Source organism: Mirounga leonina, unplaced genomic scaffold (genome assembly GCF_011800145.1).
Source record: "Mirounga leonina isolate KUSES-001 unplaced genomic scaffold, KU_Mleo_1.0 Mir_488, whole genome shotgun sequence".
Lineage (NCBI taxonomy): Eukaryota > Metazoa > Chordata > Mammalia > Carnivora > Phocidae > Mirounga > Mirounga leonina.
The window spans coordinates 5893131-5907951 of NW_023270777.1; the positions used below are offsets into that span (position 1 = coordinate 5893131).

A 14821-nucleotide genomic window follows, 5' to 3' on the forward strand; every position below is an offset into this window, starting at 1 on the left:
GGGGGGGGGGGGGGTGTTGTGAAAATACCAGGCCCCAGCCCATCGGGGCCCATTTCCTTAAGTTTCCTGTGGCATTTCGAGGAGTAATGTTATTTTTAAAACGGGGAATCTCAGAAATCTCTTGGCGACTTCAGCTAACTGCTTAGGTTACGTTATTAGCGGAATGCGTCGGGGTACCCTTGGTGGTCAGTGTCGCCATGGTTACTCTTGGATGAAAATCTTCCTAAAGGGCGCTTTGGTCTATCTTAACCGTGTGTCTGGGCGCGTCTGAACCGTGTTAGGCTCAACGGACTATTCCGTGTTTATGAGAGTGTCTGTGATTCAGGAAGCAGAGATAGGGTTTTATTCATTTTATATCTCCCTATGAGATAATCTTAATACACGTAAAGAATGGTGATATACAGCCAGGATGATGTCAGAGCTCAGAGGACACTTTCTGTGCAGGCTCTCATAATTAATTCAGATTGAATTAGTTATTGGATGCTACTGTGTTGCACAGCATACTATACAGATGAAGCAAAATATGGATATCCTGATCTTACAGCTTTCCAGTCTAGTTGTTGCTGGTGGGGGGAAATGAAACAGCAAAAGGACAACTTAGAATTGTATTGCTTATGCAAAATGGGTGACTTACAAAGCTTATAAAAATAATGCAAGTTTCTTTTGGCAGGGAGCTCATGGGGGAGGGTAGGAAGGCTGATAGTTTGAAAAAGATGTACAAATGTATTCGTTTTTGTTGTTCAAAAGAAAATTTATTGAGCATCTGCCCAGTGCTGGTCATAGAGTGTAGTGCTAGGCATACAGAAAAGAGTGAATCAGGCAGTTGCATCCGTGATGGAGCTTACCTTCCTGGTGGGGTGGGGGAGGGAAGACAATCTGCAGGTAGATAATGGAGAAAAGTGTTACAAAGGTAACAAGCTGGGGGCGCCTGGGTGGCTCAGTTGGTTAAGCGACTGCCTTCGGCTCAGGTCATGATCCTGGAGTCTCGGGATCGAGTCCCGCATCAGGCTCTCTGCTCGGCGGGGAGTCTGCTTCTCCCTCTGACCCTCCTCCCTCTCATGCTCTCTGTCTCTCATTCTCTCTCTCTCAAATAAATAAATAAAATCTTAAAAAAAAAAAAAAAGAAATCTTTAAAAAAAAAAAAGGTAACAAGCTGGGTTTTGTGATGGAAGGTAATGGGGAAGGGTAGACTGCTTTGATAAGATGGTTTAAGAAGACCTGTCTGCAAAGATGACGCTCATGTTAAAGGCAGAAGGAAACTGTGTACGAAGGCTCTGAAGTGGGAAAGAGCTTGGAGTGTTCCAGGAACGCAAAGGCCTTGTGTCTGGGCACTATTCTGACATTCTCCATTCTTTCCCGCCACCCCTGAGTGTCCGTGCCTAGTAAACTAAACTTTCTAACAAGCCGAACCTATTTTCAAAGGAAGAAGGAGGATGTAAGACTTCTTTTTGAATTATTGATGAATTTTCTTTTACCACTACTATGTCTAGCCTTGACTGATTCAGGAACCTGCTAGTTATATCTTGTTCTTGAGCCTGTTTTGCTTCCTCAGAATGAAGGGAAACACTTGAAAGTCTCAGGATGCTGTCCAGCACAGTCCAGGTTATAGACCATGAGCTTAACAGCAATTTAGGATCTTTTCTGATTGTTTGTATGGTTAGAGTGTAACCTTTCATGCTTCATCTACCCTAGCGACCTTCAGTTTTAGATCAGACTTCAGAGCCTTGGAATGTTTGGTATATACCAGCCCCTTCCTCCAGTCTGCTGCTTGTCACCCCAGAACACTGCCTTTCTGGGAGGTGTTAATAACCCGCCCCTTCAAACAGCTAGTTGTAGGACATAGGGAATACATTTCATCTAACAGACATTAGAGGTCCTTCTGTGTGATAAGCCCGGTCCTGGGCACTGCATAACCCTGTACACTTTTTTCATGTCTTGAGGTTTGTGGCCCAAGTTGGGAATCACTGTTTTCTTAATATCATACTGTTTCAGAGCCAGAGCTCTGGAATCCTGGATTTGAATCCCCTCGTCAGGATTTAAGATTTTTGTGACCTAGGGCAAGATACTTAACTTCTCCAAGCCTCAGTTTCTCTGTTGGAATGTAGGAATAATGCTTACGTCACGGCTTCTGTGAGAATGCACGTAGAGCATGGGCCTGACATATAGTAAGGATGTGATACATGCCAGCCATCACCATCGTTAATAGCAACAATGCTGTTATTTGTAAGAGTGCCATTAATGGTCTCTTTCATTATTAGTAGAACATGTCCTAACCCCTCATGGTCCACTACAGTTTCCCCAGCTTCATTATTACTGGGTCCTACCCGTCTCACTAATCTGTTGATTTCCACTTTTCATTATTGAGCCTTTCCTTTAAGAATATTCCTGATGAGTCTTTATTCTACCTGGATCCAGGTAACTGCTCAGTCATGTACAAGCTCTGTGACTTGGGGCTATTACTCACCTTCTCTGAACTCTGAGTTTCTCATCAATTAAAATGGGGATACAACCTACCTGACAGGGCTGTTGTGAGGATCACATTATTAGATTAAAGCACACGGAAGTACTTGGAAAACTATAAACTGTCAGTATGTAAGGATTTTTTTTGTAAGATTTTATTTATTTATTTGACAGAGAGACACAGCCGGAGAGGGAACACAAGCAGGGGGAGTGGGAGAGGAAGAAGCAGGCTTCCCGCAGAGCAGGGAGCCCGATGCAGGGCTCGATCCCAGGACCCAGGGATCATGACCTGAGCTGAAGGCAGACGCTTAACGACTGAGCCACCCAGGCACCCCCCCATGTAAGGATTGTTAATAGTCATGGCTATGTACCTGCTTGAGTTACCAGTCGCTTAAAATGTATAAAGATCTCATAAATACAAGAAGTTTATTTTAGAAGACTTAAAGTAGGGAAAAAATAAAACTTATATAAACTACACAGCTGAGAAGTGTCAGTTTTTAAAACAATTTTTAAAATGTGGTTAGAATAGTTAGAATCTACAGTTGATTCTGAAAAACATGGAGGCATTTGGAAAGGACTTGGTACAGGAAATAGTTATAAAGTATACATTGTAGGTACCTCTGATTCGCTTAATGAGCTGTTCTAGGCAGGCAGTTTTTCCTTTTTTCTTCTTGGGTCTCAGATGTAGATGTCTGACAACACTTAAGGACTAGTCTAGTCCTTGCTTATTCACCTTCACCTGAACAATTTATACATATCAATTTAAGTAAAAAGATGATTGCTTGGTTCTCCTTAAAAAACACACTCACACAGGGGTGCCTGGGTGGCTCAGTCAGTTAGGTATCCAACTCTTGATTTCAGCTCAAGTCTTGATCTCAGGGTCATGAGTTCACGCCCCATGTTGGGGGCCACGATGGGCGTGTAGCCTACTTAAAGACAAAAACAAAACCAGAAACACACACACAGTAATGTACGGCGTGGCACCTATCGTTAATAATACTATATTGCATATTTGAAAGTTGCTAAGAGTAAATCTTAAAGTTCTCATCACAAGAATACAAGTTCTTTGTATATGGTGATGGGTGTTAACCAGACTTATGGTGATCATTTTATGATATGTACAAATATCGAATCATTAAGTTGTACACCTGAAACTAATGTAATGCTGTATGCCAACTATACCTCAATAATAAAAAAAATTAAAAGAAACACAACATTTTCAGGTGTAATGATGCATGTCAAGAAAAAAGATTTAAAATTAGTATACTTTTTTCCTCTCAATAATATTTAAATATATAAAATATGTGTGAAACGTTCTATTTGTGATTGTATTAGACTATTTTACCATTTAGTCTGTGGGTTCCAAGAACCATAGGAAGATACCTTTATCTGGATTTTAAAGAACTGAATTGTGCAGACAGTGGATATAGTTCCAAACCCTAGAATTGCTTGCCTTTCCTTCCCAGCATGCGAGTACTATTCCTTTAGCATTTATGTGACATAACCTGATACCAAGTCCAGCTCAGCAAATTGGTCCCCCCTCAAAGCACATTGTATTTCTCTGTGTTCTCTTAAAAATGAGAGCAACCCTAGTATTAAAAGAGAAAAAGTACAAAAACAATGCTTTCAAGATACTGATTTTCTCACCTTTTCCTCTCATGTACCTTCGAGTGAATGTGTACTAAACTCATTTTAAGATGGGATATTAGTTAATCCTGTATTTTGAGTCCTGTTTTCTTTTCTCATAAATTTCTCTATTTTCCTTCCATTTCTTTTACCTAACGCGAGAAGCTGGATTGATGTGGGCTCATAGAGTTTTCCCTGCTTCCTAGGGGTCAGGAGATCATAATCAGCTCCATCATACATAACCCAGGTCAATCTCTGCAGTCTCCATCTCCTGGACATAGAGTTTCCGCCCAAGCTACACAACCTGGGAAACCTTAATTCAGATTTAAAGTTAAGAAGGGAAACTAATAGTTAACACAGCTGTTTTTCACTGTCTTTACCTAATTTGATGCTCATAAGCACCCTTTAGGGTAGGTGGGCATAGTGCCCTTTCATAGGTTAGGGAACTAACTTTCAATAAGGTTATATGCTCTGGTGGAGGTGGGTTTTGACCCACCCGTGTGACTGGTAGCCTTTTGTCTTCTTATTGCTCAGTAACACAGGTTCACACAGGTTTTTTGAGCTCGAAGCCATTTCAGCCATTCAGGTCCGGGAGAAAAATCTTTGCCAGAAGTGATGCAGATTCAGGAATAGAAAGGGGAAATTATTTTAGGTTTCAGTCGGGGGTGGAAGCTCTAAGCAGCCAGCCATGTTTGGGTTGATTTTGGAGCTTTGTTGCTTCCTGATGCTCCTTTATGTTACAGAGTTCTAAACTTGCTGGTGGGTTGACAGTGGCATTTTGAATTAGGAGGCATTTTGATTGGAAATCTACAAGTAAGTAGAAGATTTTAATTAGGCAACGGCGCAGGAGGCCCGTATAGATTCGAAAGGTAATAGAACTCTTTCAACACTATACATAATATGTCAAAGGAACCCATTTAGCATAAGAGTTAATAATTTATGTTGCCATCCTGACTAAATTTGTCATCTGGGGCAAGTGACCGTCCTGCCAATGGGCATGGGTTCGCTTCTGCCCTTGTCCCCTACCCCGGGAGCTCCAGAAAGTCTTCATGTGTTGTCTCTTCCCACTCTTGGCAAGGTAGAGAATTAATGTGTACTTATAGAAAGGCTTCAAGGGCCAGGAGTTATAAGATTGGCCTACCTTGTGGCTACACAGTGAAAGGGACCATTGGTTAGTAGTTAACTCAAGATGGACCTCTTGAAAGAAGATAACATGTCATAACATACACAGCTGGATTCCCCACCACATGGAAAGGTGGTCTAGGTAGGCACCACAGCAGCTTTTTCAAGGCATATTATGTTTCAGCTTACCAAAGATCACTCAAATAAAATTTATAAAAGGGGGAAACAAGAGAAGTGTTACCAGATATATATGATTTGCATTCATTGTCTGACTTTATCCTAAAAAAGAAGTGACCTTAATTGGCTCCCCGATGTGTGCTGGTATCTCTGAAATCTGGCTTAGGTTCCTGCCAGGGAAAGTATCCGCCTTCTTGGACACCAGGACACCAGGCTGTGTCTGGGAAGGACTGTGGCAGAATGTAAAGCCTGGGGTGGGGATCCCCATGCTGTTCTGGAGTCCCTCCCTTTTACCTCTCTCAGGGTGACAGGGAATGAAAGGAGAGGGACTGGTTTTGCGTAGGTGGAGCTGGTCTGATGGGGAAGGTGCCACAGTCATTGCTCACCGTAGGGAGAGACCAGGAATGATCACTATGGTAATAATTACCTGCATTATTCCAGGCTCTGTGTTGGACATTTTAGATATATTGCTTAATCGTCACAAAGCACTTTCAGGTATTGCTGTTTATTTTACAGATGAGAACATCGAGGCTCGTACAGGTTAGATACTGGCCCACGGTCACATCGTGAATCAGTTGCCCTCCCTGGGTGTACTCGGGCTTCACTGAGCAGGCTGGAGATGATAATATAGCGTTTAGTTACGTAGCCAAAGAGTAAAGGAGGTAGTCATTGGCCAGAGGCAGGACAAAGGAATGACTTATGAGGACTGACAAGATCCCAAATTAAAAACAACTCTAGAAAGGATTTAATCAGTATGCCAAATCACAAATGGTTTTGGATGATGCAAACAAGCTGGGATTAACTGAGTTAAGGTGGCTCCCCCTTAAGTCTGAGAATGGTGAAGCAAGGAAAGCAAAAGGAAGGAACGCAGCAGGAATCAAATCTTGTGGAAACCGCTCTAAGTACAGTGCACATACAAATTTCGGACAAGCCGAGATAAATCCTTAGATGTTAGAGCCGTAATGAGGTATGCTCGGTAACTTTGCAGTTGAGGCCACATGCCACAGTTTTGAGGTTGAATCTGGAAGGCAGCAAACGACTAGACTCTTCATACTTGTGTCAGAAGGAAGACTTGGTAGCTTGCTCGATGGGCATTACCCAGTGAGGCGGCTCTGATTTTCTTTACACTAGTGTGGCTTCATTCTGTAGTTCATAGTCCATTGTCAGCGGTACCCAAATCTGGGAGGTCCAGGAAGCTGGAAAGAACCTCTGAGGAAGAGGGAAACCCCTTACACCCCTACCCTGCACTCTCTTAACCCAGAGAAGGGGACCGGCGAGAATGCAAAACCCCATGGGGGCCATGACATGGGCAACGTAGGTGCAGACACACCGTTTCCAAATTCTAAGATAAGATTACCTTTTTTTTTTTTTAAAGTAGGCTCCACACTCATGGAGCCCAATGCCAGGCCTGAACTCACGACCCTGAGATCGAGACCTGAGCTGGGATTAGGAGACCGACACTTACTGAACCACATAGGTGCCCCATCCTGATATTATTTTTAATTTTATAGTTAAAGAAGGAAACTGGGTCTCAAGTGAAATGACTTGACTTTCACAGTTGGAACTAGGACCCTGGGCTGACATTTCTCCTTTCATGTTTTACTTTCACAAAGACCGTTTGCCCTTTGTTTTTCTATACACTTAATGCATATCATAAACAGCCTTCTATGCTAACGTAGACAAGCTCGCATTATCTGGCAAATACGGTAATGGTGGGTTTTGAGTCATGGCCAGTGAACGGCTGTCACGATTGAGGTTTAGGAGTGTGAGAATGAGGAGGAATGTGGGAAAGCGGGTGGCCCAGGGAGAAGGAGGAGAGGAGAAAGCTCCATTTCTCTCATCGGCTTCCTAACACTGCCATATGTATACTTCTGGATACTTAATCTTAGGATCTAAGATTTAATGCAAGTAAACTCACCTGGGGCCAGATAAAATGAAAAAGACTCAAATTTGAAGCAGAGGATCATGCAGAATTTAGACCCAGGGTACAGACACCAGGATAAAAAAGAGGGAGGCACCTGAAATATTCAAGTTTAACTGGTTACTAGCAACAGATTCAACTGATACCTAAAGTGTGCGGATGGGAAGACAGAATTTAGACAGAATTTCTGAGATACAGGAGACCTCAAAAACGGAACGTATGTGAATGAATATTAATGGACTAATTATAGTATAGCCACAAACTGGCTTTGTATATAGCTGAGGCCACTGGAAGTTCTCCTCACCGTTTCTTTCCCACTGTCTTTCTGTTCTTGTACAGGATTGCTGGTGGTCCCCTCAGTCCCTCCCTGCCCTTTGAGTATAAGGAGCTAGGGGAGGTCTAGAAAGATTTAGCTAATAGCCTTTTATCTGATCTAATTGACAAGACTAAATGGAATTCCAAGGTGAGCCATTCTGTTTGAGTTTGTTTAGCCTTCATTGCCTGTGAACTCTGGGTCTGTTAGCATGTTTTTTTCTGAGTGAGAAATGATGCAGAGGCCTCAGAATCCGTTCACCTGGTCACTTTGTCCATACTTAGATAAAAAGAGCAAGTCTTGTAGTGACGCTTCTCCCTTTTTAGCTGCCTGCATTGATTCTGTACTTAAAGTGGGTTTAATCCCGCATGTGTTAGAGCAGTAACTGGTGACATTCTAACATTGTCAGTTACATCTACCTTTACACATTTTTTCTATTTCTTAAAATTGTCCTGTAACTTATTTTTATATAATTGTGCAGACAGATCCAGCTCATTCTTTTTCCTATACCTTTCAAGTTTATTTATCTTGCTCCTTTCCCCATTCAAATTGCTATTCTGTTTGCCTCTCCAACCACCATTTATTTTTTGCTACTTAGTAGCAACCAGTGAGCTAAAAAGAAAAGAATGACTATTGACTTAAACTTGTTTCAACCTTCCCTTCCTCTCCAGTTGTTGCAGGTGAATTTTCCCTTCTCTCTCCCCAGGGTAGGGAGAGGGAGGGTAGTGGGAGACTGGCTTCTGACCCCGGGGCTGAAGCTCCACTGTACGCTATCTCTGTGTACGTCTGTCTGCTTCCAGAGAGCCAGTTTCTTCTCCTGGACCTGTGCTCGCCTCATTTTGCCCAGTAGGAGGCTGGCTGGCATTTAGTTGCTTAGGCTTCTAAGACCCGTGGATCTCCGACTTTTTTTTCTCTTTCTGAAGTCTCTTCCTGCCGTATATCTGGTGGGGTAGTAAGTTGAGCTTGAGGGGTAGCTGTGTCCAGGTTTGCCCCCAGGACTTCTGCCCGTGAGGTCTCTCCATTCCCACTCCCTCCTGCGTTGTCATTTGTGTGATTAGGTAGTAAGCAGTGGGTTACCTTTGGGCAAAGTAGCTGCCTTAAGATTTTTCAGGTTTTGTACATTATAAGTGAGATCTTTATCTTAGAATCTTAAGCATTTTAGTAATTGGATGGAAAAGACAACTTAAACACATCCTTCCTTTAGTCCTGGCTCTTTTCCTCTAAGTTTTGATTGTGTTTACATAAATACAAGCTTGAGTGATCCTCATTCTGAATTTCCCCATGTTGTTCCCTAAAGCATTAATAAATGCAGGCATAGGTAGACTACTGAGAAAACCAAACCCACTTACACCGAGGGGGTGAGAGCATATTTTGGGAAGGTTTTGTCATAAACAGCCTATTTTACTGAGTGCATTTTACAAAAAATTACATCCGTATGAATGTAGGCATAAGGTATAACCAGGTCCAGCTGGATTTGGGAAATGAGTTCAAGTTCCCGAGGAGAATTCACAGGTTTTCTTCCTGTAACTTGTAAGGTTCTACTCTGCTGTGTCATTCCTAGGGACACAGTCTTCTTGTCAGGCCTCCTTTAGAAGAATTTCAGCTCCTCCTCAGTAGTTCACTGTCTTATGCTTGAAGTTAGCAAATTGACTAGAAAATCTTGCTTCACAATTTATGAACTACTTTTGAAGCTTTTGAATCAAAGGTAGCAATTAATCATGAATAGTTCTAAGTCAGTAATTTGAGTTAATAAAAATAACTTGTAATGTGTTATGAATTTGTAGTTTGAAAAAATGGACAAGATTATTTTAAAAGTTACTCTTGACGTCCAGGGGCTGGTAGCTATTCTATTTATCAAATAGATGTGAAAAATTAAGGTAATGGCAGAATTTAGAATTTAAACTTGACTTCAGCTCCGCTTAATAAAGTAAAGTACTTCTACCCCAGAGAGAGCTGACTTTTTAAAGAAAGCCTATATGTTACAGTTATCACTGTGATGGTGGGGGTTATGTGATTTGAACTGTTCTTGAATTGGTTTTATTCAGATGTAACATAAAAATGCAATGCCCTGTTCTAATTTTGGTTTGTTTGATTTACAGTCAATGAACTGGAACTTATCTCTTTTACTTTAGGCTTTCAGATAAACTTCTGTGAAAAGGCACAAAGTAAGCTACAAATTTTATGATACTATGCTACTTATTTTTTTTCATATCCATCTTGGTATTGGGAATGTGTCCACTGTTGTTTCAACTAACCAACCATGGCAATTTTACATTAAAAGAGCTTCCATTTCTCATTCTTTTTCCAAATAAAAAAAATTGTGTTGTTATATTCTTGATTGTAAATTGTTCTTGTTTTCACTTGAAATTGAAATAGAAAGATACAGGCATTCAAATGTATGTAAGTATAGAAAGACGCATATAGATATGCAGATGTATGAGAAACTGAGATGTAGATAGGTACAGAAAGCAGACTAGATTTAGAAAGATGTGCACAGTTATAGAAAGATATATTTATGTGATGTAGTTATAAAAAGATATACATAGGTATTTGGACTTAATCATAATTTAGACTACAAGTTGAGGAAAGTTTTCTTTTAATATCATGGTGCAAAAAGTATGTAACTGTACTCAGAGGTTTCATGCTTTAAAATTGATTTTTTTGAACCGTACATTTAGAGCATTTTAACTTTTTTCTTTGAAACAAAGTTTGTTTCTTCCTCCTGCCTCCACCTATCCCAATATAGACTAGTGTTCTATATTAGGACGCCAGTCTTTATAAAATACAGAATAAGTTTTCTATTTTTTTTTTTAAAGATTTTATTTATTTATTTGAGAGAGAGAATGAGAGAGAGAGAGCACATGAGAGGGGGGAGGGTCAGAGGGAGAAGCAGACCCCCCGCCGAGCAGGGAGCCCGATGCGGGACTCGATCCCGGGACTCCAGGATCATGACCTGAGCCGAAGGCAGTCGCTTAACCAACTGAGCCACCCAGGCGCCCAGAATAAGTTTTCTATTAAGAAAGCAAATTTTTAAGCTAAAACAAATTTATTTTAAACTTAAATATCATTTGTATAAATGCAGTTTCAAAAAGTCCTCACTCAGGGAGGCTACTCTCCAGTTAAACATAAAATAATCCCAAAATATAATGTACCTAGTTTCATCTTCTGCTTATTTATTCACAGAATGAGGAAGAATGGGGACCACTTTTTGATATACATCATTCTTCCCCCCCCACCAGCTTTATTGAGATATAATTTACATGCAACATTTATGTTAATTTTAAGGTGTACAGTGTGATGATTTGATATACTTCTATATTGCAAAATGATTATCACAGTAGGGTTAGTTAACACCTCCCCCACCTCACATAATTAGTATTTCTTTTTGTGCTAAGACCATTTAAGATTTACTCTTTTAGAGGCGCCTGGGTGGCTCAGCCGGTTAAACGCATGCCTTCTGCCTTGGCTCAGGTCATGATCCCAGAGTCCTGGGATGGAGCCCCAGGGCCGGCTCCCTGCTCAGCAGGGAGTCTACTCCCTCTCACACTCTCTCTCAAATAAACAAAATCTTAAAAAAAGATTTACTCTTCTAGCAATTTTCAAGTATATCATACAGTGTTGTTAACAGTAGTCACCGTGCTGTACATTTTAGATCCCCCAATATAGATCGTTCTTAAGTTAGTTAGTTCAGAGGAAACAACGCTTAACCTAGAGAAAACATTTCTGCTGTTTTAAAATTTTCTGATGGAATCAAAATGTTTATAATTTCCATTGGTTGAACAATGTGACTTCCTTTGAAATGTAGCTAGTAAAAATTTATTTCTTGAATGGTTCACTCATGATAGAGAGTGGGGCAGCTAAGCCCTAGAATAAATTTTTTTTAATTGGTTCATTTTTATCATCCTTCTCTTACCTTTAAAAATATTATGCGATTTCCTGCCCATAATGAACCTACATATGTGATATACATCTAAATGTAATGAAGTTACAACTTCTGTTTTATGCTGTTTTTAATTTTAATACACTTAGACAATTTTTCATTTAAAAGTATTTCGTTTAATGTTTAATATAATTTTTGCTTATGTATTGACAAAATCTAAGAAAAATGCTGACATTTTTAAAATTTAAAGCTGCATTCACATTGTTGTCCGTTTTTCTAACTTAGCCCAGTTGTGGACACAAAACAAGAGAAATGTACTGATTTTATTAAGTTTAAAATTGCGTGTGCAGTGTCCGTGAAAAGCTCTGTAGCTAGATGAAAAGTGCTTCCAGACCATCTAGATGGTTCTGTGCCTTTTCCATTGTTAGAGAAACAGTAGATTGGCAGTGCCACCCACATGGAAGTGTGGAACGAGGAAGCCCATATATCCCCACTTTGATACTTTTGGTTGTTTTCACTACCCCTTCACCCAGCCATCTCATGTCTTCTTTTTTACTCTCCCCACTCTCCGTGGGAGGTTGCCCTCTTTGTTTTCCAGCTTTTGGGATTCAACACAGTTTGATACATTCATTCACGAATCGCCTTTTGGACACCTTGGTGCATAAAGAGAGGGAAATGATTGGTCCAGAAACAAGTTAGGTCCTTGCCCTTAGGGGACTCGCAGTGTAGTGGACTTGAGGTGATCCTGGGTTGGTTCGGAGTGTTCAGCTGCTGATGCTATAGATTGACTAGCAGCTGAACCCAGGGTGGGGTGTTGTAGGAAGACAGGTGTACTGGGCACCTTTGCTCTGCTGTTGTGTTCTGAGTGAGAACAGCGCGGTGGGGGGTGGGGATGGAGGGGAGGTTGCAGCAAGTCTCATGAAAGCTGCTTTCCAGATTGGAGAAAGTGGCTCAGAGATCCAACAATGGGCCTGCCCTACTTTGGAGTTAAGCGGAGCTGTCTGTGGCTGGGACCTCAGTGGAAGACTCCAGGGGAGCGGGCACCCATATCAGGGAGGGTTGGAGCAGGGATGTTGGTAGGTATGGCCAGCTCTAAGTTGACAGCATTTATTTTTGTACTAAACTGTAAGTTTTCAGTTGCTTACATACATTAACTTTTTTCCAAGATCGGTCATGCCTTAAAAAGTTAAAGTACGGCTTTGTAATGTTTGCAGACGGTCAGTCTTACATTTGAAATATAGACATTAACTCAATGTTAAAAGTGGTCATTGTCTCTTTAAAAATAAAGGGCTTGAAATCACTAAGGTAGTCTTTTCTCATCTAATAAGGCATACCCTAGTGCCAGAATCTTCTGTTTTATTCTAAGGATGTTTCAGAATTATCAGAAGACCTTACATTTAATTCATAAAGAATATTTATATGTCATACAGTAGTTGTAGGAGGGGATGGGGCTCAAAGAGCACAAAACTAGATATTGTTAAAAGTCAGTGAGTGAGGGGCGCCTGGGTGGCTCAGTTGGTTAAGCGACTGCCTTCGGCTCAGGTCATGATCCTGGAGTCCCTGGATCAAGTCCCGCATCGGGCTCCCTGCTCGGCGGGGAGTCTGCTTCTCCCTCTGACCCTCCTCCCTCTCCTGCTCTCTGTGTCTCATTCTCTCTCTCTCAGATAAATGAATAAAATCTTTGAAAAAAAAAAAAAAAGTCAGTGAGTGAGTACAACTGCTTCAAACGTTCAATTCTCCATCATAAATCAGAAGGACTTATTGTAAGATGATTCTGATGACTAATGGAAGCTCTGAAGGATTAATTTTTTCCCATTGTTTGACTTTCACGTAGTTTTTGTTTTTTATATTGTTGCATCACTATTCCAATTAGTTTATTACAATTGCCTGTTAAAGTTAGTGGAGTTTTATTGGAAATGTGTGTGTGGGTATTTACACACACAGTATGAGATTGCATATTTAATTTTGGAACCAGATTTTTATAGAAATTCAATAAAAATCCACTTTGCACCTCATGGTCTTTTTTTTTTATCAATTATAGTTTGCATTTATTTGCTTTTTGGTTTTCTAAATATATTTGTTTGAGATAATATGCATTTAATAAGAAGTAAATAAATGAAGTTGTAATTATTTAAGACAACAGTGTTATATTTCTTTCAACACTGTTGGATTGTCACATCATTCTGAAGTCTGAATGTAAGACTACGTTAGGGAAAAATATTCTTTCTGATTTAGAGTGCCTACATTTAGAAGGTTGATTAATTCATCATTTATCATTTGGAGATAATGATTTTGTACTTGTAAAGGTGTTTATGTGACTTCTGACCAAGTTTGAATGATCCTATCTCGATGGCTTTAATCAGCTAACCTAAACACTGTTCTTTAGGATATGGTTTGCTTTGCTTTGTAAAATCTATTTTTTTTTTCTTTTTGATGGGGGGGGGATATGCCTAGAAACACTTTTTGAGAAGTGCTTTTATAGATGTCAAATTTACCCTAGTGTATTAGCATTCTGATTTTTTTATTTGGATGAGGATTATGACTTTTTAAGGAGCCCATGCAATAGGGTTGTTGAATGTTAAGACAAGTTTGGGTAGAGTCTTGTAGCTTTTCTGTAGCCTTTACTCTTTTGGTAGCTTTGAAAACATTTTTTAGTGGCTTTTAAAAATTGTTTTACTTGGGAAAGTTTACTTAAACAACAGGATCTTTATTTAGAAAATTATGTGCTCCAGAGCTGACTTTTATTCTTGAAGTCACTAATAGAAATTGGATTACAGGTAGTGATTGCTTTTGGTAACATTGCACATCAGAGTATTTGGAGAAAAAATAGAGGTATCCTAATGACAGATTCTCATTTAATTGTGAAACTACTCTTAAAAAAAAAAGATTTTATTTATTTATTTGAGAGAGACAGAGAGAAAGCATGAGCGGAGAGAGGGGGGGAGGGAGAGGAAGAAGCACACTCCCCACTGAGCAGGGAGCCCGACTCAGGGCTCGAACCCACGACCCTAACTGACTGAGCCACCCAGGTGCCCCAAGAAACTACTCTTTACAATAAGATCCCTAATTGTTTTTAAGTTGATAATAATAAAAAGGAAGCCATAAAGAGGAGGAAGGATGTTTTGTGAATCTTTCCAGAACTTTGAGGAAGTCATTAATAAGTTTACTGCCATGATAAGAAGTATCTATAAAAGATGATGTTTTGCTCAAGAGAGTATTTAACTGTATTGGAGGTAGAGTATGTAGAAAATCAGGGGAAGGAAGAAGTGGACGGAGAGAGTCAAGCCATCCTGCATTTAAACTAAGAGCTTAGAAAATTCAG

The 14821-nt window shown here is 40.3% G+C and overlaps 1 protein-coding gene across 2 annotated transcripts in view; it reads left to right on the plus strand.

Moving 5' to 3' along the window:
• The window catches only part of MAP2K4 (mitogen-activated protein kinase kinase 4), a 135550-nt gene that overhangs the window by 520 nt on the left and 120209 nt on the right, over nt 1–14821 (plus strand). The window lies entirely within an intron of this gene.